Raw genomic sequence first — 25,205 nt, forward strand, 5'->3', positions numbered from 1 at the left:
TGGCTCTTTGTCCTTTCTCTATTCTAATCCATGGCAGCATACTGCCATGTTGTCACCAGGAAAGATTGTATTAAATGCTGTGATTTCCCTTTCCTACCACCAATACATGGCAGCATATTACCACATGTAGGCTGCCACGTTGGTGCCAGGAAAACAGAAAGTTGTATCAGAATCTTACCATAATTTTCCTTTACTTGCGCCAATCCGTGGCAGCCTACATGTGGTAGTACGCTGCCATGCTGGTGCCAGGAAAATAAGTTTTGCCTTTAGTTCTAATTTAACACATATTACTAAAATGACTTTTTTAGTTGATCTCGTGTATATTAAAAAAATGAAGATATCCATGCCTGACAAAGAAACCTAACATCCTCAAAAATGTCAATTGAATTACCCAATACATGGCAAGACTCCAAACTTTTTGCTTTCCTCCGTGGCGCAGGACAACATTCTGCTGCAACAAAAAAAAAAAAAACTTTTACAAGACCAAAGATTTCGTAAAACTTTTTGAGTAATATAAAAAGTGTTGTATCGCTGTACATAGATCCTAATCTATAAGTATCCCTGCAATGCTATTAATTGCACGCCTGTGAGTACGGCCCGCTCTTCGGAATTCTAGCTGTGCTCTTCCCGGTGCCACTTAGTAAATAGCTCGGGGGGTCAGCCGGCGTTGGGGGCTGCTCTATGATATCTCCGTCTTGGAATTTTGGATGTGCAGTCGGGCTGGCTTTATAACCGTTTTGGAATATTCCCGAGGCGTTTACAGATAGAGAGTTCTTTCAGCTCGCTCTGACAGTCTGGCTGTGTAGAGACGTGCCATCGCGAGCCCCGTCCGAGGAGCCCCCCGAGTAGGAAAATTGCAGGAGATGAGACCGTGAAAGGTGAGTGACAGCAGATTGGAGACTCCGAGCGGCTGACATTTCCCTGACCTTTTACCAGAACTGCTATGGCGCGCTGGTAATTAAAGCTTCCTGCTTCCTTACACAGCCATTATAAGTTCTTGATCTTCGAATCTTCCCTAAATATGGATGTGGTTGACCGGCTCGGAATGACGCCAAGGAATGGCATTTGATGTCTTCTCTGTAACATGCCAGCGGGCGAAGGGTTAAGCTAAAGCTAAACCCAACCTGATGACATCCAGTTGGCTTAGGGCCCATTCAGATCTTGGCATCCTGGTGAAATGCGTTAACATACATGCGTTAGTATGGGTCTGCCCTACACATTAAAACAACACAGCATACACAACAGGGGTTCTGCTGAAAGAGAGGTACAGGCAGGCCTCCATTACCAGGCCCCATGGGGTCAGCTGCTGGGCCCGGACCTGGTGAGGGCTGCCAACATAGCTTACCCCCAGCAGAAATCCCTGCATACAGTATATGCATCTGGCAGAGGGGAAGATTGCCCCCTCCAGGCTGCTGTCCCGCTCATTCTCAGCTTGCAGCGCTGGGGTTTTGATGGTGATGGAGGACACTGCTCCAGTATTACAAAACGTGTTCTTTTGGTTGATGGGCCACTGTCCCGCTCACTCTCAGCCTGCAGCATCATGGTTTCCATGGTCATTTAATCCAATAAAAATGGTAAATAAACTGTTTTGCCTTCTTTTCTAAGGGTGGGAGGATGGCAGTTGACAGGTAGGGAGTAGAGAGCTGTAGAGAGCACTGTGATTTCTAAAGGCAGCCCTACACACGACCGTCACCACGTGTTGGGGTGTGCTGCAATACAGGTGCATTGGAGCTCTGTTGCCTTAGTGCATTGGGGTGCTATTTAAAATGAATGGCACCACAATGCACAACGCATGTAAGACGCATTGCGGTAAAAGTGTGTTTCAGATCTTAAAGTATAACTATATACAAAAAAAGATTTACAGTAAATAGGGTAGCGAAGGGTCATTCGCTGCTATGGTCATGGCAGCTGACTCGCCCACACCATGAGAAGGTATAACTCTGATCTGGGACAGGTGGCATGCAAGGACACCCCCAGCATTCAGGAGAAGATGAGGATCCACCACCTCCAGATCTCCTCCACTTCCCAGCATTCAGGAGAAGATGAGGATCCACCACCTCCAGATCTCCTCCACTTCCCAGCATTCAGGAGAAGATGAGGATCCACCACCTCCAGATCTCCTCCACTTCCCAGTATTCAGGAGAAGATGAGGATCCACCACCTCCAGATCTCCTCAACTTCCCAGCATTCAGGAGAAGATGAGGATCCACCACCTCCAGATCTCCTCCACTTCCCAGCATTCAAGAGAAGATGAGGATCCACCACCTCCAGATCTCCTCCACTTCCCAGCATTCAGGAGAAGATGAGGATCCACCACCTCCAGATCTCCTTCACTTCCCAGCATTCAGGAGAAGATGAGGATCCACCTCCTCCAGATCTCCTCCACTTCCCAGCATTCAGGAGAAGATGAGGATCCACCTCCTCCAGATCTCCTCCACTTTCCAGCATTCAGGAGAACATGAGGATCCACCTCCTCCAGATCTCCTCCACTTTCCAGCATTCAGGAGAAGATGAGGATCCACCTCCTCCAGATCTCCTCCACTTCCCAGCATTCAGGAGAAGATGAGGATCCACCTCCTCCAGATCTCCTCGACTTTCCAGCATTCAGGAGAAGATGAGGATCCACCTCCTCCAGATCTCCACTTCCCAGCATTCAGGAGAAGATGAGGATCCACCTCCTCCAGATCTCCTCCACGTCCCAGCATTCAGGAGAAGATGAGGATCCACCACCTCCAGATCTCCACTTCCCAGCATTCAGGAGAAGATGAGGATCCACCTCCTCCAGATCTCCTCGACGTCCCAGCATTCAGGAGAAGATGAGGATCCACCACCTCCAGATCTCCTCCACTTCCCAGCATTCAGGAGAAGATGAGGATCCACCTCCTCCAGATCTCCTCCACTTCCCAGCATTCAGGAGAAGATGAGGATCCACCTCCTCCAGATCTCCTCGACTTTCCAGCATTCAGGAGAAGATGAGGATCCACCTCCTCCAGATCTCCTCCACTTCCCAGCATTCAGGAGAAGATGAGGATCCACCTCCTCCAGATCTCCTCCACTTCCTGTCCTCTGCCCCATTGCTGGAGCCAAAGGGTAGGGCTCTGATGTGAAGAAGGGACTGTGTGATTGGGGTGCTTTGTATGGGGGGACTGTGTGATTTTAGGGCTCTGTGGGGGGAGGGGGATTCCGTGTGGGGGGACGGTGTGACTGGTGGGGGGACTGTGTGATTGAGTAGGGAGGATCTCTGACATGATAGGGAACTCTCATGTAAAAGGGCGGAGTCCTGATGTGAAGGGGGACCTCTGATGTGAAGGAAGGACTCTGATTTATTTCATCAGGATGGTAGTGTGCATCGTCCCAGGCTCAGGTTTCCCATTGATAAGTAAAATTTACATTTTTTAGACTGGGGTGCCTCTGGATTTAGCATATTTTTAAAGGGTTTCTCAATTGGAAAAAAGGTTGAGAAACGCTGGTCTGAGCTTATCAAAGGCTCCAGGTATTTTGTTTTACGATGGATTCCCTTTAAAGCCGCCAGACTAGATTGCCTTCAGCTGCTAATTGCACTCTACTCTTTGTCTTGATACATAAGCCCGTATGTCTTTCTTTAAAGCAAGTTATTTCACTCAGTGAAAATTTCGTAAACTACTGTTGTGTCTGCCTGCTGGACAAAATGTTGTGTCTACATCTTTAAAGGGAACAAGGTGGTTCATAATGTAATGGCTAGAACCTTGCTGACGTGAGCTTACAATCTGCAGGTATGACTATGATGGGGGCAGATAACATGAATGAGCCTTCCATTCCAAGTACGACAATTGCTGCACACACAAACATGTTGTGTCAATAAATGTGACCTCACCTAGGACAATTATAGACCAAGAGAGGTCATTCCAGACGTTCTCTTTAATATTGTACCTGCGAATGAGTTGTAGGCTAATGTGTCTTCCTGTATATTGACAGGCTGGGGGTGAAGAGACAGTTGGACGAAGGTTGTATCTACATAAATTCACACTTGTCTACTTCCATTTCCCCCCTACACCATATAGGCCAGCCTTTCTCAACCTTGTTTTACCCCAGAGAAACCACTGAAATAATTTTCAGGTCTCGGGGAACCCTTGCTAAAACAAATTTTTCAAGGGTTAGCAGGAAGAATACTTCTTGCATTGGTGGTCATTGGGAAGAGTGGGCCCCTTTACAGTGGCGTTCATATTACCCCTCTACAGTCTGCTAAAAAAGTAACTTTGGACCTGGAACTATGTATGCACCATCATGGACCATCACTATCAGACTGAAGATAAATCAGCCACAGCTTAAGAACCCCTGGCAACTTGTGGAGGAACCCTGGTTGAGAATGGCTAAATTTGATTTGATTTGCTCAAAATTCTTGAATCTGTTACATTTTGTATTAACTTGAATGACTGTATCCAATGCAAATATGGCTGCCTGTATTATTTTATTGCTCATGGAACAATAGCTGATGGCACTGATTGATCGAAAATAAAAAGGCAGGCTAGTTGTACAGAAGTTGATAGATTCAGCAAGGACCGGCTGAATTTACAGTATCTCACAAAAGTGAGTACACCCCTCACATTTTTGTAAATATTTTATTATATCTTTTCATGTGACAACACTGAAGAAATGACACTTTGCTACAATGTAAAGTAGTGAGTGTACAGCTTGTATAACAGTGTAAATTTGTTGCCCCCTCAAAATAACTCAACACACAGCCGTTAATGTCTAAACCTCTGGCAACAAAAGTGAGTACACCCCTAAGTAAAAATGCCCAAATTGGGCCCAAAGTGTCAATATTTTGTGTGGCCACCATTATTTTCCAGCACTGCCTTAACCCTCTTGGGCATGGAGTTCACCAGAGCTTCACAGGTTGCCACTGGAGTCCTCTTCCACTCCTCTATGATGACATCACAGAGCTGGTGGATGTTAGAGACCTTGCTCTCCTCCACCTTCCATTTGAGGATGCCCCACAGATGCTCAATAGGGTTTAGGTCTGGAGACATGCTTGGCCAGTCCATCACCTTTACCCTCAGCTTCTTTAGCAAGTCAGTGATCATCTTGGAGGTGTGTTGGGGGTCGTTATCAAGTCTCCAAATGGAGGGGATCATGCTCTGCTTCAGTATATCACAGTGCATGTTGGCATTCATGATTTCCTCAATGATCTGTAGCTCCCCAGTGCCGGCAGCACTCATGCAGCCCCAGACCATGACACTCCCACCACCATGCTTGACTGTCGGCAAGACACACTTGTCTTTGTACTCCTCACCTGGTTGCCGCCACACACGCTTGACACCATCTGAACCAAATAAGTTTATCTTGGTCTCATCAGACCACAGGACATGGTTCCAGTAATCCATGTCCTTAGTCTGCTTGTCTTCTGCAAACTGTTTGCGGTCTTTCTTGTGCATCATCTTTAGATGAGGCTTCCTTCTGGGATGACAGCCATGCAGACCAATTTGATGCAGTGTGCGGCGTATGGTCTGAACACTGACAGGCTGACCCCCCACCCCTTCAATCTCTGCAGCAATGCTGGCAGCACTCATACTTCTATTTCCCATAGAAAACCTCTGGATATGACACTGAGTAGGTGCACTCAACTTCTTTGGTCAACCATGGCGGGGCCTGTTCTGAGTGGAACCTGTCCTGTTAAACTGCTGTATGGTCTTCGCCAAGGTGCTGCAGCTCAGTTTCAGGGTCTTGGCAATCTTCTTATAGCCTCGGCCATCTTTATGTAGAGCAACAATTCTTTTTTTCAGAGAGTCCTCAGAGAGTTCTTTAGCATGAGGTACTAAACTGTTAAACTTCCAGTGACCAGTATGAGAGAGTGAGAGTGATAATACCAAATTTAACACACCTGCTCCCCATTCACACCTGAGACCTTTTAACACTAACGAGTCACATGACACCGGGGAGGGAAAATTACTAATTGGGCCCAATTTGGACATTTTCACTTAGGGGTGTACTCACTTTTGTTGCCAGTGGTTTAGACATTAATGGCTGTGTGTTGAGTTATTTTGAGGTGACAGAAAATTTACACTGTTATACAAGCTGTACACTCACTACTTTACATTGCAGCAAAGTGTCATTTCTTCAGTGTTGTCACATGAAAAGATATAATAAAATATTTACAAAAATGTGAGGGGTGTACTCACTATTGTGATATACTGTAGATCCACAGAAGTAAAAAAACTGACTGACTTCTGTAAACCAGTCTGTTTGTTTTTTTTCCCGATCAATCAGTGCTGCCGGCTTAAGTGATGAATGTATTCTGACGACAGGGTTGGCTCCCCACCATCAGAACACAACAGCACAGCACGGAATTTGCCTTGGATGAGGGAAACTGATCTTTTTTTTTTTTTTCATTCAAGCCGCTGATTGAACGAAAAAAAAAAAAAAAAGATAAATGTAAGGGCCGCCTTAAAATGAACATTTTCAGATGAACTTCTACTAGTGTTTGGACAGCTTTAGGCAGGTCAGGTCATAGATGATGTCATTTTCTTTTCTTTCTTGAAGAAAATCACTCGATTCCTCCATCAAGACAGTCATGCCTAGTACACACGATGAGAAAATCGGACAAAAAAAATACCGCTTACAGAGCGATCGTCCGATAATCTTTTCGTTAGTACACAGCTTCCGAGAGCCGATCACAACAGTTGATGCAAAATTATCTGAAGGGACGAATGTGAAAATTTTTCCTGTACGATAAAAGGGCGAACGATTTGCGCGTAATTGGTATAGTATTCGTACGAAAAAAAATTGTGCGACCATGACCACGCATGCTCGGAAACTAAAGAATACATTACAATACAATACAACACATTACATCGCTTCTGAAGTTGTATTCTGCCATACGAGAATGTTTGTAACTTTATTAATCTATTGAGTTTTGATATAAGACTAGCATGCAAAAAAAAAAAATGGATGTCCAATATTCTTATCAGCTTGAATAGCAAATTGGGTGACAATATAAAAAATAATAAAATAGAATAGAAAATAAAGGAATAGAATATAATTTTTTTCTATTCTATTCCTTTATTTTCTATTCTATTTTATGCTCTTTGGGAATTGGAAAACTATTCGAATTCGAAAAGTTTTGGAATTCAAATTTAAAAACTATTCGAATTAGAAAAGTATTCAAAAACGATTTAAAAATGATTCGAATTTCGTCCGAATTTCATCTGAATTTTTTTTCGATATTTCAGATTCGTTTAAATACTCATTTAAGTACTCCGTGACCGTGCCTGCAGGTTCCGCGGACTCGATGTCTGCCGGGGCCCGCAATCGTGTCACGGAGCGGAAGAACGGGGAGATGCCTATGTAAACAAGTCATTTCCCGTTCTGCCTAGCAACATGACAGAGATCTACTGCTCCCTGTGATCGGGATCAGTGATCGCTGTCATGTCAGTGGTAGCCCATCCCCCCACAGTTAGAATCACTCCCTAGGACACACTTTACCCCTTCATCGCCCCCTAGTGTTAACCCCTTCCCTACCCAAGTCAATCCCAATGGATTGACTTGGGTATAATCATCCTGCCTTATACATGGATCGAATCTTGGCTGGTCCCTGCTGAAGCAGCTGAGATTCGAATGATCTTTTCTATTTGATTTTCTTTTTGAAATCTGACATGCTGGTTGTAACCAGTGTTAATTTCGATTCATTTTTAGTCTTATTCCGTGTACACACGAATTTCCGACAACAAAAAATGTGGATTTATTTCCTGACGGATGTTGGCTCAAACTTGTCCTGCATACACACAGTCACACAAAGTTGTCAGAAATTCCGAACGTCAAGAGCACGGTGACGTACAACACGTACGACGAGCCGAGAAAAATGAAGTTCAATAGCCAGTGTGGCTCTTCTGCTTGATTCCGAGCATGCGTGGAACTTTGGTGCTTCGGACTTGTGTACACACGATCTGAATTTCCGACAACGGATTTTGTCGTCAGAAAATTTGAGATCCAGCTCTCAAACATCTGTTGTCGGAATTTCCGACAGCAAATGTCCGATGGAGCCTACACACGGTCGGACTTTCCGACAACAAGCTCACGTCCAACATTTGTTGTCGGAAATTCTGATTACGCCACGTACACACGATCGGTTTTCTCGTCCGAAAAAGATATGACGGCTTTTCCAACAGGATTCTGCTCAAGTTTGCCTTGCATACACACGGTCACACTAAAGCTCGCTGAAATTATGACCGTCAAGAATGCAGTGATGTACAACACTATGACGAGCTGGGAAAATGAAGTTCAATGCCTCCGAGCATGCGTAGGGATTTTGCGCGTTGGAATTGCCACAGACGATCGCATTTTCGGATAGGAACTTTTCCCGACCGAAAAAATTGAGAGCATGCTCTCAATCTGTTGCTGGCTGGAATTCCGCCAGCAAAAGACCGATGGAGCATACACACGGTCGCATTTTCCGATGAAAAATTCTCATCTGTCTTTTGCGGGACGAAATTCCGATCGTGTGTACGCGGCATTAGTCTTAGGACTAAAAATGGCCTTTTAGTTTTAGTCCCATTTTAGTCTTCTGCAGTTATTTTAGTCGTATTTTAGTCGACTAAAGTGGTATCAAGTTAGTCGACTAAAATGTTTTAGTAGACGAAATGAACACTATTAATGGATCGACTTGGGTACAATCATCCTGCCTTATACATGGATCGAATCTCAACCAGTCCCTGCTGAACCAGTCAAAATTTGAACAACCTATAGCCAGCTTTGGTCAAGAACAGATATTGGTCTCTGTAGCTGGGAAGTAGGTTGTGTATGCGCCCCGCTGATTAGTCGGCCTTTACATATTCGATTTGGGAGGGGGGGGGTGATCGTTGGTCTTGCAGCCTCCTTCCAGGGAGCCATTAGAATCCAGTTGCATCATGAACAGAATTAATGAGAAGTAAATGGCCAGCAAATGACATACCCTGGGCATTTTGTTGGTGTGAATAGAAGAGACCAACTGTCATTTCTTTCAAGTAAAGACAAAGAGCCGGTCGTTTAGAGCGTGTTAAAGGGTGTAATTACACGGGATTATCTCAGGTAAAGCCTATGTGCTGTCTGGGGCACAGGAATACCAGAGCCGGACAGCAAAGGGAAGAGAGGCTTGAGTAGGAGCCGGGTGGGATCAGGTCAGACTGGCCCTAGGCTCAGCCAGGGGTGAGCATGTCCATAGAAAGCCACACAGGTCAGCAGAAGGCTAGTCGGCAACCTCCTCAGAATTCCTTCTCCACCTGCTTCAATTCTATTCAGAAAAATCCCCAGTTCATCATAAATGGAGCTTATAACAGTAATGGAACCTGGAAGGCCCATTCACACTATCAGGGCGCAATAACGCCATAGCTCCCAACTGTCCCTGATTTGGAGCAATGTCCCTCTGTCCCTCATTCCTCCTCATTTGTCCCTCATTTTGGTCCGATCTATATGGTTGGATATAAAATGCACTTTTTATCTTTCAAAAAGTGTTTCCCAGCGCTAAACTAGAGCCGATGCAAGTGCAACCGCGATCGCTCGTGATACACCGAGAACCGGGAACTGTGTGGGTAAACACACAGTTCCCGGTTCTCTGATGGGAGAAGAGACAGATCGTCTGTTCATACAAAGTATGAACTAGACATGTGCAATTTGATTAGTAACAAATCGAAATTCGGCCGAATTTTGCATCTTTCGGACATTCGGATGCATCCGAATGTCCGAATAAAAAAAATAACGAATTTCAATTAATACGAAAGAAATTATAGCGAATATAACGAATGAATTCGACATGATTCGGTAATTCGTTAAAGGTCTAATGAAACAAAAGGTCAACTCAAAGTAAGTTCTTATGCAGTGTACACACGGGCGGACTTTTCAGCATCAAACGTCCGACGGACTTTCGAACGACCGGACTTGCCCACACACGAACGGACTAAAGTTTGTTCGAAAGTCCGTTGGTTTGAACGTGATGACGTACAGAGGGACTAGAATAAGGAAGTTGATAGCCGGTAGCCAATAGCTGCCCTAGCGTCGTTTTTTTGTCCGTCGGACTAGCATACAGACGAACTGATTTTTCGACCGGACTCGTGTCAGTCGGAAAGATTTGAAACGTGCTCCAAATCTAAAGTCCGTCTGATTTTGAACAGAAAATGTCCGCTGAAGGTCCGATGAAGCCCACACACGGTCGGATTGTCCGACGGATTCGTTCCGTCGGACCAGTCCGGTCGAAAAGTCCGGTCGTGTGTACGCGGCATTACAGTCCAATCAGCTGATTAATTTTGTGCTGGAGGTTGGATTACTGGTAAAGTGCATTCCTGAGAACTGAGTGAGAAGGGTGTTGTATTGTATTTGAGCAGAGGAGAAGAGATATTGTCATTGTGTGTGTTAAAAGATTCAATAAACAAACGACTTTCCAAACTACGAATCGTTATCACGAATATATATACATACATAAATATCGAATTTCAACTAATACAAAAGAAATTATAGCGGATACGAATTAATTCGACATGATTCGGTAATTCATTAAAGATCTAATAAAACAAAAGGTCAACTCAAAGTAAATCTTACAGTCCAATCAGCTGATTAATTTTGTTAATTTTCCAATACGAAAGAAATTATAGCAGATATAGCGAATTCATTCGACATGATTCGGTAATTTCTTAAAGATCTAATGAAACAAAAGGTCAATTCAAAATAAATCTTACAGTCCAATCAACTGATAAATTTTGTGCTGGAGGTTGGATTACTGGCAAAGTGCATTCCTGAGAACTGAGTGAGAAGGGTGTTGTATTGTATTTGAGCAGAGGAGAAGAGATATTGTCATTGTGTGTGTTGTATTGTATTTGAGCAGAGGAGAAGAGATATTGTCATTGTGTGTGTTAATAGATTCAATAATTAAACGACTTTCCAAACTACGAATCATTATCACGAATATATATACATACATGAATATCGAATTTCAACTAATACAAAAGAAATTATAGCGGATATAACGAATTAATTCGACACGATTCGAGATTCTGTATAACGAATATCGACACTCTACAAATAATAACGAATTATCCGAAAACGAATTAACGTAACATAACGAATACAACAGAACGAAATTATGTATTTTACGAATGACAACGAACGGAAACTAAACAAAATTTCCCATTGTGCACAAGTCTAGTATGAACAGCGATCTGTCATCTCCCCTAGACCCTTCAGTTAGAACACAGAGAGGGAACACAGTTAACCCCTTGATCGCCCCCCTAGTGTTAACCCTTTTCCCTGCCAGTGACATTTATACAGTAATCAGTGCATTTTTATAGCACTGATCGCTGTATAAATGACAATGGTCCCAAAAATGTGTCAAAAGTGTCCGATGTGTCCGCCATAATTTCGCAGTCCTGATAAAAATCGGTGATCGCCGCCATTACTAGTAAAAAAAAAAATAATAAAAAGGCTATAAATCTATCCCCTATTTTGTAGACGCTATAACTTTTGTGCAAACCAATCAATATACGCTTATTGTTTGTGGGGGAAAAAATTATGTCAATTTTGTTTGGGTACAGCGTGGCATGACCGGCGCAATTGTCAGTTAAATCGATGCAGTGCCGTATCGCAAAAAATGGCCTGGTCAGGGGGGTAAATCCTTCCAGGGCTGAAGTGGTTAAGCTTTGACGCTCAGCCCACGTTCACATTGGACCAATTTGACGCGCGATCTGACATGTCATCGCATTGCCAAATCGGAACCTATTGCCAAATCGGACTTTGCGGTGCCACATCGATTCCCAAAAGTAGTTCCTGCACTACTTTTGCCGACTTCGGGGGGCGATTTCAATAGACATCTGTGCAGGAACCCGCCCAGATGTCTGTCAGGTCGCCGCCCCTACCCCCCCTACCCCGAACTCGCACTGAAATGCCAATTTGAAATCGTGGCAGTTCAGCTGAATTCAATTTCAAACCCGCGCTCAATGTGAACGTGGGCTTAGGCTGGGTTCACACTGATGCGGCTGCAGGTCACAGCAGGGGGCTCGGTGCGTCCCTGTTCACTGATTCAGATGCAAATCATGTACGAATTTTGCCTGGATTCGCACCTGAAAAGGAGCCAAAGACACACAGGACCCCTCTTCTATGCGGACCACGGCCGCCCCGGAGCTGTGTGAACCATCGAGAGCCAGTCTCATACCTCCCAACATTTTGAGATGGGAAATGAGGGACACCTACTAACAAATGTATGTTGGCATAGGACACGCCCCCTGCCACACCCCCTTAAAGGAGAATTAACCAAAAAAAAAGGTTAATTAAATCCACAAGGACTTTTTTTTACCACTGCTATTTCTTTATATTGGCTTTTAAAATGTACAAATGGAGCAATTTAGAAATCAGATGAAAGGTTTAGCGCTGGGAAACACTTTTTTAAAGATAAAAAGTGCATTTTATATACAACTATATAGATCAGACCAAAATGAGGGACAAATGAGGTGGAATGAGGAACAGAGGGACATTGCTCCAAATCAGGGACAGTCCCTCGAAATCAGGGACAGTTGGGGGCTATGCAGTCACACTCTGCTGTCATGCGAAGTGGATGCACAACGTCCAATTCATATCAGTGTAAACCCAACCTAAAACCTGGAAGCTGATTGGTTTCTATGCAGATCCGCACCAGATTTTGCACTCTCCAGTTTTTTAGTAAATGAACCCCATTATATTTGCCCTTGGGACTTAAAGTGGGACTTCACTATCTCAATCAACATTGATTATTTTTAATCCTCATGCTGCAAGCATCAGTAAGGCCGGTTCACACCTATGCATTTTTTGGTTTTGCAGAAACGCACTACAGTCCATGTAACATGGTTTCCTATGGATGTAATTCACATTTGTGCATTGTATGGAAAGGGCCAGGGACTTTTTTTTCTGTTTTTTTGGTTCCAAAGACTTTGATGGATCAAAAACGTGTTTTAAAAAAACGCAAATTGCACCTGCAATATGCAAACTGCAACCTGCATAGGTGTGAACCAGGCCTACATAGATAGGAAAGTATATCACAGTTACATAGTTATATCATAGTTACTTGTTTTAAAAAATTTTTTTTTTACATTTCTTCCGTTACTTCCTGGCTTCTTGCCTAGGCAAATGATGTCATACATCCCAGGAGCCTTCAGGAGGGGGAGGAGAGGAGGTGGGGTTTTCTCAGCTAAAACCACTCTCCTGCATGCATGCCTGAGCTAAGGGCAGATGGATTCCGGGACGTAAATGCTACATGAATCATTTGCCCTTACTCAAGATGGCCACGGACAGAAATGATAGGGGTTGTTTTTCAAAGTGATTTCTCAACAAAATAAAACAAGGAGACATGAATGGATGGGGGAGTTTGCTTTGAATATAAAAAAAAAAAATGAATTAAATGGTGCTTTTGGTTTGTGGTGCTCAAATGCAGCGAAGATCCGCTTTAATGTGAGGCATATCACTGGCAAACAAATGACTAATGCACGTAAATATCAATTTATTAATCAATAAATACAAATATCATTACATAAAAAAACAAATTAAAAACAATAAAAATGATTTATTATATATGGTTTATTTATTTATTTTAGATATTTATATAGAACCGACAATTTATGCAGCTTTTAACATATATATTGCACATTCACATCAGTCCCTGCCCTCAAGGAACTTACAATCTAAGGTCCCCAACACACATTCATACATATTTAGACATTTAGACAGGAGCCAATTAACCTCCCAGCATGTCTTTGGAAATGTATCATATATCAGTATAAAATACACATCGTATTAGTATTATTGTGCATTTTGCATTCTAGATGTTCCAACATGACTGAATCAAAAAATGCATCCAATATCTCAACACGTTTCGTGAATGTTTATTCACTTACTCAGGAGAAGATACTATTACAACTATCTACAGAGTAAGACATTAAATATAAGATATTTAACAAAACTGATTGTATCACATAGCCAATATATCTTAGAAAAGTGGGGTATAAAACGATTTCAACTGTGATAGCCACCATAGGGCCAGATACAGTAAAACCTTGGATTGCGAGTATAATGCGTTCCGCAAACATGTTTGTGATTCAAAGCACTTGTATATCAAAGCAAATTTCCCCATAAGAAATAATGAAAACTCAGATGATTCGTTCCACAACCATTTATTCATAGGTCTTTCGGTTTATAGTCCATATAAAAAGATTATAGCAATGTGATCGGTTGTGTAACCATAAAATGTCCATCCACAAATGGAAGCCTCCACAAGAGGATTAGAAGAAAAATCCATCAGGAGCTCCAGAGTATAAAAGAGAAGAGAGGCGCCTCTAAGTGTAGCAATATGGTTACATTTAATCAGGGCTTTTTTCAGCAGGAACGTGGGGGAACGCAGTTCCGGCACCTTCAGAACTGAATGTATGTAATAGCATGGGGTGTGCTGGGGAGTCTATTGATGTTGGCTGCTGGGGCATCTATTGTCACTGGTGGGAATCTGATTTTGTGTGAGGGTCTATTGTTGCTGATGGGGAATCTATTGTTCGCTGGGGAGGTCTTATATTGCTTGAAGGGATCTACTGTTGAGGGAGAGGTCTATTTTTACTGGCTGCTGGAGGATCTATTGATGCTGCTGAGGGGGGGATCTAATGTTGCTTGGGTGGATATTTTGTTACTGGGTGTGATATTTTGTTGTGGGTGGTTCACTGTTGCTGCAGGGAATCTATTGTTGTTGGGGTGGAGTCCATTGTTGCTGGGGGAGTCTATTGTTGTGTGGGGATCTATTGCTGGGATTCTATTGCTGGCTGCAGGGGATCTACTGCTTTTCTTTTTATCATTAACATATTCCATACAAATGATTTAGCACCACAAAAGGATACTTGGTTCTGTATTCTCTAAAAGGGGCAGTACTGGTAGGTGGGTAGGGGGTGGAATCAAGGGACGGTGGTCAGAGGTGGGTAGGGGCAGAGACAAGGGGTGACTCAGACGGGGGGAGTTCCTGCACCTATTCTCCGAGAAAAAAATCCCTGCATTTAATGAAGGTACAACATTTAGCAACTCACATGGTTGATGATTAAAACAGACACAACTAAGTATGCAGGGATCCGGGGTAAAGCTGTCCACATAGACCGTCCTCTGTACCGCCGGCTCTCACCGCTGTCAGTCTGCAATCGTGACCGGGAAGACTACCCTGCAGTAGAGCCATCTGAAAGCGAGGCTTGACACGCTCGTGGAGTGCAGAGTGGAAGGGATGACTGGGAATGTAGAAGAGCCATAAGTCTCTGCATGGAACCCGAAGCCCTGCAGCACATCTGCACCTAAATAAGAAAGATGTTAGCACAAAAACTTTAAGTTAAAAAAAAATAGAATTCAAATGTGAGAGATGGAGGGGGGAGAAGGCAGGGGTAAATCAATGCTACTTGAGGGTGAAGGTCCTTTTTTAACACGCAGGCCAACATTTGACATTAAGCCCCTTCACATTAGGCAGTTTGGTATCACGGACAGATTTACCGGGTAAGGAAAGGGATGGTCGGCACTCAGGATGACATCCAAAAAATAGTATTTCTTTATTAAGTAAACATGTACAGTGCTGTAACAACAGCCTACGCGTTTCGGACGTTATTCCTTAGTCGCTGCTATTTTGGATGTCATCCTGAGTGCCGACCACCCCTTTCTTCACTCTGGTACATTGGAGGTGTCATCAGATCTGAGGTCTGAGCACCAGGAGGAGCTGTTATGTGGGAAGTTTGCAGTGCCTATACACCTGTTTACCCTACACTTCACCTTCACATGCTGGTAGGTGAATTCGGCCTTGGTATATGTGTGTGTGAGGGGGGGGTCTACAAATCCTACTGTTGCCTTCTAGACAGGCTCTGCTAACACTGAGTAGCTAATGCAGCTTTGGTACTCATTTTAAACATGGAACCACATAAAAAGTAAGGTTCCATGGTTTGGAGTGCCCAAAGATCATAAGGAGGTTATAATAGTGGATGGGTGAATGAATGGGTGGGTTGGTGAATGGATGAATGGGTCGGTGGATGGGTAGATGGATAAAAGGATGGATTGATGGGCATTTAGGGTTTGCATTGTTCTTTGAATCCTGTAAAGAAAAATATTACATTTACCAGAAATGCAACTTTGTGTCTATTTGGGTATGAACTTGAAGTGCACCAAAGTTCGCAAGGTGGTCATGGCAATGGATGAAAGAATGAAAGGGTGGATAGAAAGAGGGATGGGTTGGTGGATGGAAGGGCGGGTGGGTGAATGGATGGATGAATTGAATGATGGGCATTTAGGGTTTGCATTGTTCTGGGAATCCTGAAAATAAAAAATACAGTTACAAGGAATGCAACTCTGTGTCTGTTTGGGCTTGAAGTACACCAAAGATTACAAGGTGGTCACTGTAGTGGAAGAATGAATGGATGGATGAAAGGGTGGCTGGGCGGATTGATGAAAATATGGATGGATGGGTAAGTGAGTTGACAGATGGATGGGTGCATAAGGGGATGGATGGATGGATGGATGGATGGGCAGGCAATTACTGTTTGCATTGTTTAGGGAATCATGGAAAGAAAAAAAACATTTACCAGAAAAGCGACTCTGTGTCTATTTGGGTTTGAAGTACACCAAAGATCGCAAGGAGTTCATGGTACTGGATGAATGGATTGATGGAAGGATGGATGGGTGAGTGGGAGGGTTGGTGGATGGATGGGTTGATGAAAGGATGGATGGGTGGGTTGGTGGATGGATGGGTTGATGAAAGGATGGATGGGTGGGTTGGTGGATGGATGGGTTGATGGAAGGATGGATGGGTTGATGGAAGGATGGATGGGTGGGTTGGTGGATGGATGGGTTGATGGAAGGATGGATGGGTGGGTTGGTGGATGGATGGGTTGATGGAAGGATGAATGGGTGGTTTGATGGATGGATGGGTTGATGGAAGGATGGATGGGTGGGTTGGTGGATGGATGGGTTGATGGAAGGATGGGTGGGTTGGTTGGTGGACGAATGGATTGATGGAAGGATGGATGGGTGGGTGGATGAAAGAATGGATGGATGAGCATTTAGGGTTTGTATTCATCAGGGAATTTTTCAAAGAAAAAATATACATTTACCAGAAGAACAGCTCTCTGTCTATTTGAATTTGAGGTACACCAAAGACTGCAAAGAGGTCATCATGGTAGTGGATGAATGGATTGATGGAAGGATGGATGGATGGATGAATGGGTGGGTTGGTGAATGAATGGGTTGGTGAATGAATGGGTTGGTGGATGGATGGCTAGCTGAACGAATGGATGGGCATTTACTGTTTGCATTGCTCGGGGAATCCTGCAAAATAAATACATTTACCAGAAATGCAACTCTGTGTCTATTTGGGTTTGAAGTACACCAAAGGTCACAAGGTGGTCATTGCACTGGATGAATGGATTGATGGAAGGATGGATGGGTGAGTGGGTGGGTTGGTGGATGGATGGGTTGATGGAAGGATGGATGGGTGGGTTGGTGGATGGATGGGTCAATGGATGGTAGGATGGATGGGTCGATGGATGACTGGATTTAAGGGTGGCTGGTTGAATGGTGGGTTGGTGGATGGATGAATAGATTGGTTGATGGATGGGTAGGTGGATGGATGGGCATTTACTGTTTGCATTGTTCAGGGCATCCTACAAAGAAAAAAAATACATTTACCAGAAACGCAAATCGGTGTCTTTTTGAGATTAAAGCACACCAAAGATCACAACGTGGTCACAGTAGTGGATGCAATGATGCGTTGATGGATGGGTGGGTGGAAGGATGGGCATTTAGAGATTGCATTGTTCAGGGAATCCTGCAAATTTTTTTTTTTATAACATTTACCGTAAACTCAATTCTGTGCCTATTTGGGTTTTGATGACTGGTGGCCTAGTGTGCCATTGGAGGTGGAACTGAGCCCAGGACTACTAAGTGTCCTGATTCACAAGCATGGAGTCTTCTGTCACGTTGGATAAAAGACTTGTCTGCTGGCTTCATAGGGTTAATCCCACTATGGATTCCACCAGCACACCAATAACCTGGACAGGAACTCCCGGTAGCAAATAGATTCAACATGTTTTGTAGCTGCCTCTCTCGAATTCTGCTCCTTCCCCACCTCGGCCGGGTATATTTATGAGGCCAGGAACTGATTTGTGGCAGGGGGTATTACAACATGGCACATCTGGTTGTTTCATTTGTATATCGCTGGCTCCATTAAGTAGGAATCAATGCCCCGGAGATAAGAGAGGGATAGATAAGCACAACAAGGTAACAAGCCCTCATGTCAGGGCTGAGGCAGAAAAGGAATTAGTCTGAACAGAAGAGCTCCAGCTTCTGCTGTGATGCAGTCAATATATTTCAGAACTGGCTTCAGCTGAAAACATTTTTTCCGACATTTAATCCGTGTCTCTGATAAACACCTTATCAAACTCCCAGTGTGATAAGGGGAAGTGCGCTTCCCTGCGTATTTTTCACTCCCATTACCGCCGCCGTCGTGATTAAGAAGATGCAGGTCGCGCACGTTGCCCCTTCGCCGAGGTGTTGCCGCCGAGCTAAGGATTCTGGGTAACGGCATGCAAAAATGCACGCGCTAAGCGAGCTAATTCAGAGTCAATCACCCTTGTTGCTTTGTTTGGGAAATGACTCTGGCTTAATTAGTTTAGCAGATAATAGAATACGAGCCAGCACATCAGAATGGCTTTCAGAAAGCCGGAGAAAAAAAAAAAAAAAAAAGGGCCATTTTTCAGAAAATAAGCTCATCATATTATATTATTAATTAGATAAAAGAATTGAAGTGATATTGGGATGGGGCTTCACCAATGGGATTTCAATATGAAGAAAAACTGAAGGACAAGAGCGGATAGTTACATAGTTATGAGCTTGTTATTCTAAATGAAGAAAGCATTAGAAAAGTGACGCATTCCATTCTGGACTCTTCAGAAATCGCAGAGCTTTAAAATAAAGAAATGTTAAGGTATTGTTAACCCTACACAATATTTTTAAAACCACAGAAAATTTTAAAACAAATAGAATATGTCACTTTTGTGCTTTTCTCTTTTAAATATTGATTAATTACATAGCTATTGCATCTCAGTTCTTTATAGAGTAACTCCACTTTTGTTGAGCAAAAAAACATACCCCTCTGGGTGATCCCTCATGGTGCCCTCTGCTCTCATAGTGCCCTCTCCCCCCATAGTGTCCTCTGCCCCCATAGTGTCCTCTGCCCCCATAGTGCCCTCTGCCTCCATAGTGTCCTGTGCCCTCTGCCCTCATAGTGCCCTCTGCACCCATTGTGCCCTCTGCCCCCATAGTGGCCCCCATAGTGTCCTCTGCCCCATAGTGTCTTCTTCCTCCATAGTGCCCTCTGCCCCCATAGTTGCCCCCATAGTGCCCTCTGCCCCCATAATGGCCCCATAGTGCCCTCCGCCAAGGGCCCCCATAGTGTCCAGTGTCCTCTGCCCCCATCGTGTCCTTTGCCCCCATAGTGTCCTCTTCCTCCATAGTGCCCTTTGCCCCCATAGTGGCCCCTATAGTGCCCTCTGCCCCCATAGTGCCCTCTGCCCCAGGCCACCATTGTGTCCAGTATCCCCTGCCCCCATAGTGTCCTTTGCCCCCATAGTGTCCTCTGCCCCCATAGTGGCCCTCATAGTGTCCTCAGCCCCCCCAGTGTCCTCTGCCCCCATAGTGGCCCCCATAGTGCCCTCTGCCCCAGGCCCCCATAGTGTCCAGTGTCCTCTGCCCCCATAGTGTCCTTTGCCCCCATTGTGTCCTCTTCCCCCATAGTGCCCTCTGCCCCCATAGTGGCCCCCATAATGCCCTCTGCCCCCATAGTTCCCTCTGCCCCAGGCCCCTATAGTGTCCAGTGTCCTCTGCCCCCATAATGTCGTTTGCCCCATAGTGTCCTCTGCCCCCATAGTGACCCCATAGTGTCCTCTGCCCCCATAGTGGCCCCCATAGTGCCCTCTGCCCCCAGCCCCCATAGTGCCCTCTGCACCCCACCCCTCGGACACACATTCACACACTGTGCAGGTAGAACTCTCCTACCTTACACAGGTGTAGAGCAGAGCGGCGAGCGGCTGATATCACAGACTGGATGGGGGCGGGAACCGCTGAAGTTAACTTTTTACATCAACAGGCTGGTGATTGGTTGCTATGATCGCCCGGCAATCAATCACCTGCTGTTTAATGTAAAAAGTTAAGTTCAGCGATTCCCGCCCCCATCAATCTCTATGATATCAGCCACTCAACGCTGTCCAATGAAGAGGACAGCGGTGAACATGTCCGCGGGCCGTGTGCCCGTGAATTAATCACGGGCACCGACGGGCTGGACAATTAGTGGTGAAGAGCCGCGTTTGGCTCGTGGGCCGCGGGTTGCCGACCCCTGACATAGGCCATCCCCCGCACTGCTGTCTACGTCATCCCTTCCACGCCGCGCTGCACGAGCGCTTCAAGCCTCGCTTTTAGATCACTCTACTGCAGGGTAGTCTTCCCGGGCACGATTGCAGACTGACATCGGTGAGAGCCAGAGGTTGCAGAGGACAGTCTATGTGGACAGCTTTACCCCGGATGCCTGCATACTTAGATGTGCCTCTTTTAAACATCAACCATGTTGCTAGGCCTCATGTACACTACTGCTGATAAACGGACCTTTAGGAGCAGTTGGGCGTTTTTTTCAGCAGCCCCTGAACTCTCCTCTATGGTATTTTATCAGCACATGTACACTGAGTAGTATATAGTCGTTTAGAGGCAGTTAAGTTTAGTGGCTTTTTTTTTAAAAGAAAAAAATTGCATTCAGGACGGAAGTTTATTGGTATTTGAAATGCCAAATGTTGGTAACAGCGTGCAAGCAATGTAAAAACGCTTCTAAACGTAAATGCGGCAAAACAGATGTTTTTAACTGTTGGTTACTAGCTCTCAAGTTCCAGCGTTCAGGAGAGGTTTTTAAACATCCCACATACATGAAGTAAATGTTGTACCTTCATTAAATGGAACCATATTGCTACACTTAGAGGCTCCTCTCTTCTCTTTTATACTCTGGAGCTCCTGCTGGATTTTACTTCTAATCCCCTTGTGGAGGCTTCCATTTGTGGATGGACATTTTATGGTTACACAACCGATCACATTGCTATAATCTTTCTATATGGACTATAAACTGAAGGGTTTATGAATAAATGGTTGTGGAAAGAATCACCTGAGTCTCCATTATTTCTTATGGGGAAATAATTTGCTTTGATATACAAGTACTTTGAATTACAAGCATGTTTCCGGAACGAATTATGCTCACAATCCAATCTCTCTCTCTCTCTCTCTCTGTATATATATATATATATATATATACAGAGAGAGAGAGAGAGAGAGAGAGAGAGAGAGGGAGAGAGAGAGAGATCTATATATATATCACTTTTGTTACTTTAACTTTTATCTTCAGATCATACAGTATATATATATCTATATATAGATATATCTATATAGATATATCTATATATATATAGATATATCTATATAGATATATCTATATAGATATATATATATTTATTTTTTTATTTTTTGCTACTTTAACTTTTAACATTTGCAGATTTTATATATATATATATATATATAGAGAGAGAGAGAGAGAGAGAGAGAGAGAGAGAGAGAGAGAGAGAGAGAGAGAGAGAGAGAGAGAGAGAGAGAGAGAGAGAGAGAGAGAGAGAGAGATAGATTTTTTTTTTTTTTTTTTTTTTATTGTTACTTTAACTTTTAATATCTTCAGGTCAGATTCACAGAGTCTGTGACCACATTTTTTAATACTCATGTAAACATGTATCGATGATATATATATATATATATATATATATATATATATATATATATATATATATATATATAACTTTTGTTACTTTAACTTTTATCTTCAGATCATACAGTATATATATATATATATATATATATAGAGATATATACAGATCTATATATCTATATATATATATATAGCTCTATATATAGATAGATAGATAGATAGATAGATAGATAGATAGATAGATAGATAGATAGATAGATAGATAGATAGATAGATTTATTTTATTCATTTTTGTTACTTTAACTTTTAACATTTGCAAATCATATATATATATATATATATATATATATATATATATATATATTTATTTATTTTATTGTTACTTTAACTTTTATTATCTTCAGTTCAGATTCACAAAGTCTTCATTTTTTAATACTCATGTAAACATGTATCGATGAAAAATGTTCCTTTTTATTAATGAATAAATTGAACTACAGTTTGTCCTATCAATCTTTTTTAGGGACCGGTTCTCTCTGGGATCGGCAGGGTGACAACGCAAACAGTACAAGATGAGGAAAAGTTGGTCAAGAAAAAAATAATCCAACATGACTTTTTTTGACTACAGTACCCATCTAAAAACCAAACCCCCCTATACCACCCCGCCAATTTTGCTGATCCACTTTTCTTTTGTCACCATTTGGATGTGTAAAGTCCTATCCAATGATGTGACACATAATATCCCTTTAATTTCAGTTTTGATTTTTGGAGCGGAGTTGCTCAGTGTGGGAATGACGGATTACGAAGTGTCTCTTTACTTTAAAAACAAACCTGTCTGGGGTAGCGTCTAGAGATTATAAATAAAAAATAAGCGCTCCTGAATGGTGACCCTCCTGTTCTGTCCCTCCGTACTTCCGTCGGAATAAAAACAGGCCGGGGATTAGACCGCAGGTTCTCTGGGATTTCTGCTGAAAATCCTGCGGCAGGAAACGGGACGATATTTTTACACCGGAGGAAAGTTTTCTCACAATGCGGCGGACTGCTCAGAATTAATGTTCTCCGTTATAATTTAATGGGGGGGGCTGCCGCCAGCAAAGGCGCACTAGGATAGGCAGGGGTGAAAATGTATGCAAACCCTAAAAATGTATAGGTTAGATTGCAAGCTCTTGGGAGCAGGGCAGTACCAGATTTCTCAAGCACCCAGGGCAAGGATGCAGAACTGCACCCCCTCTCCCCTCTGCTAATACATGCCATAGAATAGGTCTACCATCCTGCACCCATTGTCGGTCCCCTTGCTCCGGCTGCCCATGGTTGGCATGGAGTGTGCACTGCACGTGCATGGTCAATGGCTTGCTTTCTAGCAGCTAGACGGTGGTTGTTCATGCATGGTGTGTTTTTCATTTTTTTTTTTTTTTCTTACAATATATTTTTCTTGTCAAAAGTTTTTATTGATTATACAGGTAATAACAGGTATGTCAATAACACACATAAGAAAAGAGGTAATATTACAATATATTTTTATTAAGAAGTTTTGAGATAATACAAAGATTATACATAAAGTGTACACAAGATTTCTATGAAATACAAAACAAGGTCAAGATAGAATTCTTAGAGCCCTTGCACACTGGGGCGGTTTGCAGGCGCTATTGCGCTAATAATAGCGCCTGCAAACCGCCCCGAAAGTTCCGCTGCTTTCGTTCCAGCGTGAAAGCCCCGAGGGCTTGCACACTGGAGCGATGCGCTGGCAGGACGGTAAAAAAAGTCCTGCCAGCAGCATCTTCGGAGCGGTGAAGGAGCGGTGTGTATACCGCTCCCTTACCGCTCCTGCCTATTGAAATCAATGGGACGGCGCGGCTATACCGCCGGCAAAGCGCCTCTGCAGAGGCGCTTTGCGGTGGTATTTAACCCTTTCTCGGCCGCTAGCGGGGGGGTAAAACCGCCCCCGCTAGCGGCCGCATACCGACGGTAAAACGCCGCTAATAATAGCGGCGTTTTACCGCCGACGCCGCCCCCCCCGCCCCAGTGTGCAAGGGCTCTTATAAAAATCGAAAGTAATGAAAGTAAATTATCATAACAAAACAAGAATCGACTTTTATTCTTACAGTATCATTCTTAATATAGGGGGTGGATAAACGAATTGAGGGTATATAAAACAAAAACACAAAAGCAACCAAAATTTTTAATATATATATATATATATATATATATATATATATATATATATATAAATGGGAGGGTGGAGGTTATTTTCATGTCAGCTGCAGGAGGATGGGGTGGAAGACGGGCCTATTACAATGTGACAGCAGTAGCCGACAGAGCAGATGTGAATCTGAGGCCTGCTGGTTGCCTGCACCCACACATGTGAACCTCCATGCAGCTGCCCAATCGCAAGTGTGAACTAAGGACGGCCATACACGGTTCAAGTCTCAGCCCGTTCACCACGAACCGGCCGAGATTTGAACCGTTAATGGGCAGGCTGAATGTACCAAGTTGATCGATCGATCAGTTTGGGTACAAGCAGTCTGCCAGATTCTCTTGCGGTCAGGGCTTCTTTTTTTTTCCAGAGACTAGGTGCAGGACCTCCCCCTTTCTGAGTCACCCCTTTTCTCCACCCCTTACACACCTCCGATCACTGTTCCTTGGTTCCATCCCTCACCCACCTCCCATTACTGCCCTTTTAGAGAATACAGAACCCAGTATCATTTTGTAGTCATTTGTATGGAATTTGTTAATGATGACAAGAAAATCAGTAAAATAGATCCCCTGTAGCTGGTAACAATAGAGACCATAGGTATGTGCACAGGGTGTGCCAGGTGTGCCCAGGCACACCCTAATCACCCTGTGCAGCATAGATTCCCCCTACTGCCCTAGCCCCCCCTCTTCCCCCCGCACTGCTGCCGGCTTCCCTCCTCTCCTCTCCTGGCAGCTGTTGCTGCGGGGATGTTTTAGGAGAAGGGGCCAGTAAATATGTAATTTACTGACCCCTTCCCTCTCTAAATGAGCGATCGGTAGTGTGTGTTTGAGCTTTGGGGTGCACACCCTAATGCATAGCACCCAACTGTCCCTGATTTTGAGGTATGTCCCTGATTTGGAGCAATGTCCCTCTGTCCCTCATTCCTCCTCATTTGTCCCTCATTTTGGTCTGATCTATATAGATGTATATAAAATGCACATTTTATCTATCAAAAAGTGTTCCCCAGCGCTAAACCTTTCATCTGATTTCTAAATTGCTGCATTTGTAAATTCCAAAAGCCAATATAAAGGAATAGTTGGGTTTAACCAATCTTGTTTTTTTTGTACAATTCTCCTTTAAGGGGGCGTGGCAGGGGTTGTGTCCTATGTAGGGTTGCCACCTGTCCAGGATTCACCCGGACAGTTCGGTTTTGGAATCATGCGTTCAGGTTTCAGACTGCCTGAAACCCAGTCATATTACTCAGACTGGACTATGGCT

General features: G+C 43.7%; 1 long non-coding RNA gene across 1 annotated transcript; it reads left to right on the forward strand.

Annotated features, from left to right (window-relative positions):
- Positions 1-292: 292 nt before the first annotated feature.
- On the forward strand, positions 293-22,711 carry LOC141102398 (uncharacterized). The gene is made up of 3 exons (XR_012235098.1): positions 293-878; positions 13,791-13,895; positions 22,278-22,711. It is a non-coding gene; the product is annotated as an uncharacterized lncRNA (long non-coding RNA).
- The last annotated feature ends 2,494 nt before the right edge of the window (positions 22,712-25,205 follow it).

Source organism: Aquarana catesbeiana, linkage group LG07 (genome assembly GCF_042186555.1).
Source record: "Aquarana catesbeiana isolate 2022-GZ linkage group LG07, ASM4218655v1, whole genome shotgun sequence".
Lineage (NCBI taxonomy): Eukaryota > Metazoa > Chordata > Amphibia > Anura > Ranidae > Aquarana > Aquarana catesbeiana.